The 7,429-nt window shown below is 39.8% G+C and overlaps 1 long non-coding RNA gene across 1 annotated transcript in view; it reads right to left on the reverse strand.

The window, feature by feature from the left end:
* Window positions 1–6,584, reverse strand: part of LOC144341558 (uncharacterized) — a 45,315-nt gene extending 38,731 nt beyond the window's left edge. The window contains exon 1 of the long non-coding RNA XR_013418567.1: window positions 6,359–6,584. This is a non-coding gene — a long non-coding RNA (uncharacterized LOC144341558). The remainder of the gene's footprint in view (window positions 1–6,358) is intronic.
* Window positions 6,585–7,429: the final 845 nt, after the last annotated feature.

The following is a 7,429-nucleotide window of genomic DNA, read 5'->3' on the forward strand; positions in this document are numbered from 1 at the left end:
GGGGGTTCTATAGCAGTGCTATAGCTGCCTTCAGATGGGCAGTGGAGCCAGGCCCTGGACGACAGTCAGGGTCTTCTCTCCATCTTTCTTCTTTTTTCTTTCTGGGTACCTGCTTACATTTTTGTTGTTTGTTGGTTTTGGTTTGGGTTTTGTTTTTTGATTTTTGTTTTTGTCTTTCTTTGGACTGTTCTGCTACATTGTCTGTATACAGCAGGAGACATAACCAACTGTTTCCAGGTTTTGCATTTCTATTCAGGAGATACATCCAGACAGAAGCTAGAATCTCTTAGACACAGCCAGATTCCAGGAATTAAACTCTGGTACTGGTCAGTTAAGGGCCAAGCCACCCTTAAGTCAGTTTCTATGGCTAGAGTCATAGGTCATCATGAAAAGATATTTCATCCAGAATCCAATCTGGTAACCTTGTAGATTGCCTAAGTCAGTTTCCAAGGAAGAAGATTACTAGGCAGAAAGTTTAGTAGATATCCACTTGTATTAGTCTGTTCTCACACTGCTATAAAGAATTACCTGAGACTGCATAATTTATGAAGAAGGAAGTTTAATTGACTCATAGTTCTGCAGGTTTAACAGGAAGCATGACTGGGAGGCCTCAGGAAGCTTACAATCATGGTGGAGGGTGAAGGGGAAGCAAGCACATTCTCACATAACAGAGCATGAGAAAGAGAGTAGGAGCAAGGGGGAAAGTGCCACACACTTTTAAAACCACCAGATCTCATGAGAACTCACTCTCTATCATGAGAACAGCATGAGGGAAATCTGCCCCCATGATCCAAACACCTCCCACCAGGTCCCTCCTCCAACACTAGGAATTACAATTCAACATGAGATTTGGGTGGGGACACAGCCAAACTATATCACCACTTCCAAGCCTAACTGAACGCATGTGGCTAAAGAGGACCTTTTCTTCATGTTTTGTGTATACTTCGTTATTTAATGCACACATTGATGCTGGATTAAGAGGTAGAACTTAGGGGTAGAACTTCAACAATGTTACTCTTATTTTCAGAACTTTTAATAAATTGAAGATTTCTGTACTTAAATCTCTTGAACTATCTAGAGAATAAATTTCAGAACTGTATCCTTATTTAAGAATCACTAAAATCTGGCCCTAGCCTTCCAATCAAGTACTATTTTGCACTCCTCCTTGATTCTTCAGCCAAACTAGAGAACTTCTCCTTAATTACAACCCACTCTCCATGCTTTTTGCTATCTGTTTAGTTCACTCAAGGGGTCTTCCCACTCATATACGAATATGACCAAATCTTATACATTTTTCACAGTTGAAATGTCGGCCCCTACAGTGACCAACTCCTCACACCAAAAGGTGGCATTATTCTATCATTAAACAAACAGTAACTTTCCTACTGTGTATCTTAATGGCTGCACTAAGGAAACAGTACTGAAAATGATACGCTCCTTTCTTCAAGAGGCAAATGTTAGCCCTGTGAGCATGGGTTCAAGAAAAGGAGCAGCACATGCAAAGCCCTGGGGGTCAGAAGAAGCAAGCATAGCAAGATAACTCAAAATGTATGAACCAGGCTACAGAGTAGGTCAGAGATGTAAGCAGAAACTATTAATACATAAGTCATTAGGTAGTCTGTACTTTGTCATGAAGATAATGGTATAATCAATTATAGAATACTTTGATGCAGGAAGGTAAAATGTGCCCTTGCAATGGTTTTCAAACTATCTACACAAACTACTCTAACAATCATGCATATTCTGCAAATTATAGCTTGATCATCACTTTAAAATACTTAGTATGAAAATAATGTGCATTGTCACAATAACCATATTTGTCATTACAACAAAAAGGAGAGCTGGTAGATTAAGTGTGATTTCAAGTGCTATGACTTGTTGATAGTTTAAAACAGTCTAAATTTTGCAAAAAGAATGTTTCATTGACGGTGACCATCAAGAATATAAGATCTCCATTGAAGGCTCTTGATCAGGAATTATATGGAGCATTTTAAGCACAAAACTGTATATGAAAAGTCACATAGAACTTCCAATTTCTAGTTCTATATATAAGGAGACTGGAAGTTACCACTTGGTCCTAGTAACAAGTAAAACATATCTTAATAAATCTAAAAGAATATAAATCATATAATATCCGCTCTCAGACTGCAGTGGAATTAAACTGCCATTCAGTAACAGAAAGATAGCTAGAAAATCCCAAAATATTGGGAGATTAAACAACATACTTCTAAGTAACACATCAAAGGACAAAAAAAAAGCGCGGAAAAAAGACATCTCAAGGGAAATTTTAAAATATTTTGAACTAAATGAAAATGAGAGCATGACTTACCAAAAACAAGCCAAAGGCCTTACCAAATGCTTTACCAGAGAATATATACAGACAGCAAATAAGCATGTGAAAAGATGCTCCACATCATATGTCCTTAGGAAAATGCAAAATCACACAAGAAGTTGTCATTGCACACCTATGAGAATAGCCAAAATCCCGAACACTGACAGCACCTGATGCTGACGAGGATGTGGAGCAACAGAAACTCTCATTCATTGTTGGTGGGAATGCAAAGTGGTACAGCCACTTTGGAATACAGTTTGGCAATCTCTTACAAAACCAAACAAACAATCCAGCAATTGTATTCATTGGTGTTTACCCAAAGGACTGAAAACATATCCACACAAAAACTTGCATATAGATGTTTATAGCAGCAGCTGTTGGAGGCCGAAAGAATGAGGGTTGTGATCAACTCAGTATGCCACTGGAGGCTGTAGGAGTAAGCAGCAAACTGTTACTCATAGATGCAGAATGTTGGCAAGCTGACAAACTGCATATGTCACCCAGAAGGAATGCTGAGGGCAATCACACCCCTAATCTTGTGATTAGGTACATCTGAAGTCTGTTAGTAATAATATGAACCTGTGATGAATTAATCAGCTGACCAATCGTTACCTTCTCCTCCCTGCTCTTGCTATCCAATAAATACGAAGGGCTATAGAAAGCTCAGGGTTGCTGCCTTTGCTCACTAGAAGCTGGGAGCTCTCTTGTTCTTCTCCTGGCCCTGCCTTTAAAACAGTTTCTTTTCTTTTCTTTTTTTTTTTTTTTTTGAGACAGAGTCTCGCTCTGTTGCCCAGGCTGGAGTGCAATGGCGCGATCTCAGCTCACTGCAAGCTCCACCTCCCGGGTTCATGCCATTCTCCTGCCTCAGCCTCCCGAGTAGCTGTGACTGCAGGCGCCTGCCACCACGCCCAGCTAATCTTTTGTATTTTTAGTGGAACGGGGTTTCACCCTGTTAGCCAGGATGGTCTCGATCTCCTGACCTCGTGATCCGCCCACCTCGGACTCTCAAAGTGCTGGGATTACAGGCATGAGTCACTGCACCAGCCTACAACAGCTTCTTTTGTCTTACGTTTCCATTTCTACGTTGGTCTCTCTTCATTTAGTCTTGACGGTCTCAGGTAGTAACAGTAGTAACTGTAGTAGTGGCAGTCTCAAGTAGTAATTGTGGCAGTCAGCCACAAGGAGCTTTATTCATAATCGTCAAACTTGGAAGCAACCAAAATGTTTTTCAGTAGGTGAATGGATAAACTTTGGGACATCCAGACAATGAAATATTATTCAGTGCTAAAGAAACGTGCAGCATGAGACAGTAAATGGATCCAAATCTTTGAAATGAAGGGTTTTTTTTTTCTATCAACTAATAAGCAAAAATGTTGCTTTTCAACCATTTATATTCATTTCTGAGTTTCATAAACTTCACATGTTCCTTATGCATTAATTCAACAATGGTTAAAAAAAAAAAAAAGAAAAGAAAAAGTAAAAAAGGAAGGAAGGAAGGGAGAAATGAGTTACCAAACCATGAAAAGACATTGAGGAAACTTCATTAATTTAAAGACCAATTCGAAAAGGCTACATGCTTATGATTCCAAGTATGTGACATTTTGGAAAAGGCAAAACTACAGAGACAGCAAAAAGGTCAGATGTTGTTCGGAATCAGGAGGTAGAATGAATAGGCAGAGCACAGAGAATTTTTAGGGCAGTGAAACTATGTGATACTATAACGAAGGGTTTACTATCCGGTTTGCATGGTTTTGTTGGATCATTAGCTGTTGTCATGTAGATAGAGGCTCACATGTCATTACACATTTGTCCAAATCCATAGATGGTACAACACCAAGAATCAACCCTAATATAAACTGTGAACTTTGAGTAATAATGATATGTCCATGTAGGTTCATTGATTGGAACTAATGTACCACTCTGGTGAAGAATGTTGATAATAAGGAAGGCTGTGGATGTATAGAGGCAGGAAGTACATGGGAACTCTCTGTAACTTCTGCTCAATTTTGCTGTGTACCTAAAACTACTCTAAAAAGTAAATCTTATTTTCCTTTTGCTATACAAAGCAAATAAAAAGTTACATAAAACTCTACGTAAGTGAGAAAGCTGCTTCTCATTTAAATTTTTTAAAATATTGAAAATTTTTAATAATTTAATATATGAGGCCTTTCCTAATTCATGGTTTAAAAAAAAAAAGGCTATATGTTATTTTTAACATAATGAATTTTTTCATCAAGCCCAAATAGGGGCGCCAAAACACTTCCAATTTATCCCAGGATGACATAGACATATCACTGTTTTCTACTTTTGCTCAGATTGAAAACAGCTGAAGTATTTGGGGGAAGAAAGAAATCCAGACCCAAAGGAACATACTATTTCATAAATATAGAATTAATTGATTTTGTTATTGAATAAAACAAATATGATTCAGGTGGAAATGCATGTAGGTAGTCAGCAAATGGCTACAGATCTACGGAGTATTGTCTGTTTTTTTAATATAAAATTTGAGTTATTTTAATGAACTGAACTCTCACTCATACGTGATGCCTTTCTCAGGATTCAAAACTCCTGGGTTTTTACACTGTCTTTCTCCTTCCTAATTCAAATGCAAGAAAGGTACATTCCTCCGACATCTTGCAGAAATCCTTAGGGCGTCGGAATCACAGCAGGTCAAACGGCAAATGCAGAAGCCAGAGACCAAAGGAAGATGGGTGTGTTCAGCGGCCTGTGAGAAGGCAGGTGGCTGATTGTCTCAGGTATTAGAGGGGAGTGGAATGAGCCCAGGGAGGTGGTGGGGGCTTGAATGTCACCTTAAGAATTCTGAAAGTGATGAGAAGGTTTTCAAAGTCATGCAGGCAGATGAGCCCTCAAAATTGGGGCTTAGCCCAGGAAAGAATTCAAGGGCAAGCCGGTGGTGTTAGACAGCAACTTTTACTGAAGTGGCAGTGTACAGAAGCAGCAGAGGTACTGCTCCTTGCAGGGCAGGTCTACTCCACAGGCAGTGTGCCCAGAATAGCAGTTCAGAGGCAGGGCTGCAGTCATATTTATACCTATTTTTAATTATACACAAATTAAAGGGTGGTTTATGCAAAATTTCTAGGATAAGAGCAGTAACTTCTGGGTTGTCAGGTCATTGCCAGGGAAAAGGCTGGTAACTGTTGGGTGTTGCAGTGGCGACAGTAACTTGATGCACTGATGAGGTTCTTATGGAAAGCTGCTTCCACCTGGGTCCTGTTTTAGCTAGTCCTCAATCTGGTCTAGTGTATGAGTCCCCAACTCCAGAGTAGATTCCCACCTATTATCTTAAAAGGGATAGTTCCAGGGGGTTACAGGATAACATTTGACTTTTAGATTAAAAACAGAGGTTGTTCTCTTTCACCATATAGCCCTCAGATGGTGATTTCAGTGTCAGAGGATTGGGTCACTTGAGGTTGTCATAGTTGATTGTTAGAGTACTGGGAGTAAGGAGGTATTTAGTGCACTGGCCAGTGAGGAAAAAGACCCCAGCAACAGAATGTGGGCTAGTTGAAGACTTTTTTCCTTACAAACACAACTCCCACCTCTCTTTCTTGTATGTAGGGTGTGTCTGTAGACTGGTATCTTGGCCACTTTCTAGTGCCTGCAGAGAAACATAGCCCTGCCAGCATCTTGATCTTGGACTTCAAGCTTCCAGAATTGTGAGACAGTAACTTTCTGCTGTTTAAGTCCCCCAGTTTGTGGTACTTTGTTATGGCAGCCCTAACAGACTAATACAGTGACAGCAAACCACAGTACTATTTGCAGTATCTAGGACTTCGTCCTCAATATAAATCAGGAATATTTTTTTAAAATGTTCCAGGTGTTACAGATATTTCAAAATATCACTTACGCGTATCAGTACTTTGAAATCACAGTTATTAAACCACTGCTAAATCGTATTATTTAAGGTGTTAATAAAGGAGTGCATATATTATTATATCAAATACAATTAAGGCTACAGTGCTTATACATCATCCTAGTTTTAGTAAATGATCTGCAGATACTTACTTTGCATCAATGAGGCTTTTTCTGGCACTCTGTTCTTTTGTAATTCTTTATCAGGCTTGCTCTGACATTCTGTTCTTCACAATTCTTTATCAAAATCTCCTATATTTACCCCTGACAGTGTAGCTAACAGACATGATTAGTCATATCCTTCAACATTCCTCAGTTATTGAAAGTTAGATTAATCTTCAATTTCACTACAGAACCACTGTTTAGGGCAGCTGCTCTGAGCCCAATTGCTAAGTGACACAGGAGAACAGGCTCAACTCCCTGATGTGGAGGAGCACCCTTCCCTGGAATGTGTCACAGTTTTTACCCATGGCTTGGTAATTGCCACAAACACTGTAGCCTACTGAATGAGGTGCCAGTAGCTGCCAGCTTTTGTTGACGTTTTGGAAGAGAGAATGCCTGTGGAAGCCTAGTAGGAATGATGCAGAGTAGGGGGAGCTGTAGCTCAAACATGCACAGAGACAGCGGTGAGGAGCCACTCTTCCTGGAGGAAACTACAGAGATTCCCATACTAGAGATGGCAGGCAGGGATTAGGGGACTGGGAAATGGAGCAGAAATCAGGCTGATCAACGAAAGGACTCTCCACAGAGCTTGATGCTGCGGTCCCCCTTCTCTACTGCACCAAAAATCAGTGGGGTAGAGACGCAGCATTGACTTTTCTGTAGACAGGGCCATCCTTAGGGCATGCAAGGCCCCAGCAAAGTGTGTGTGTGTGTGTGTGTGTGTGTGTGTGTATTCTTTGTCTATGAAAACAATTTGATTTAAAAATGCATTACAAAACTCATGGTCCCATGTGAGGTATAGTCATTGATAAATAAAAATTTTTTAATGAGTATCAAAAGACACTAACTTTTTCATTGCCCAATTGTTGCACATGAAGATTCTTCATAGTGTCCAGGCACCATCTCTCCCTTTTTGGAGTCTAGATCCTCCATGTTTTTTATTGTCAAATGTGCACAATGTGCTGTTCTTGGCTAATTTTGTATCTTCTCTGACCAGACAAAGATGACAACACTGCCATTACAATGCCATGGCCCTTTAGAACCTGTTTATACAAGTTGAAA

The sequence above is a fragment of the Macaca mulatta genome, chromosome 1 (assembly GCF_049350105.2).
Source record: "Macaca mulatta isolate MMU2019108-1 chromosome 1, T2T-MMU8v2.0, whole genome shotgun sequence".
NCBI classification, from domain to species: Eukaryota; Metazoa; Chordata; class Mammalia; order Primates; family Cercopithecidae; genus Macaca; species Macaca mulatta.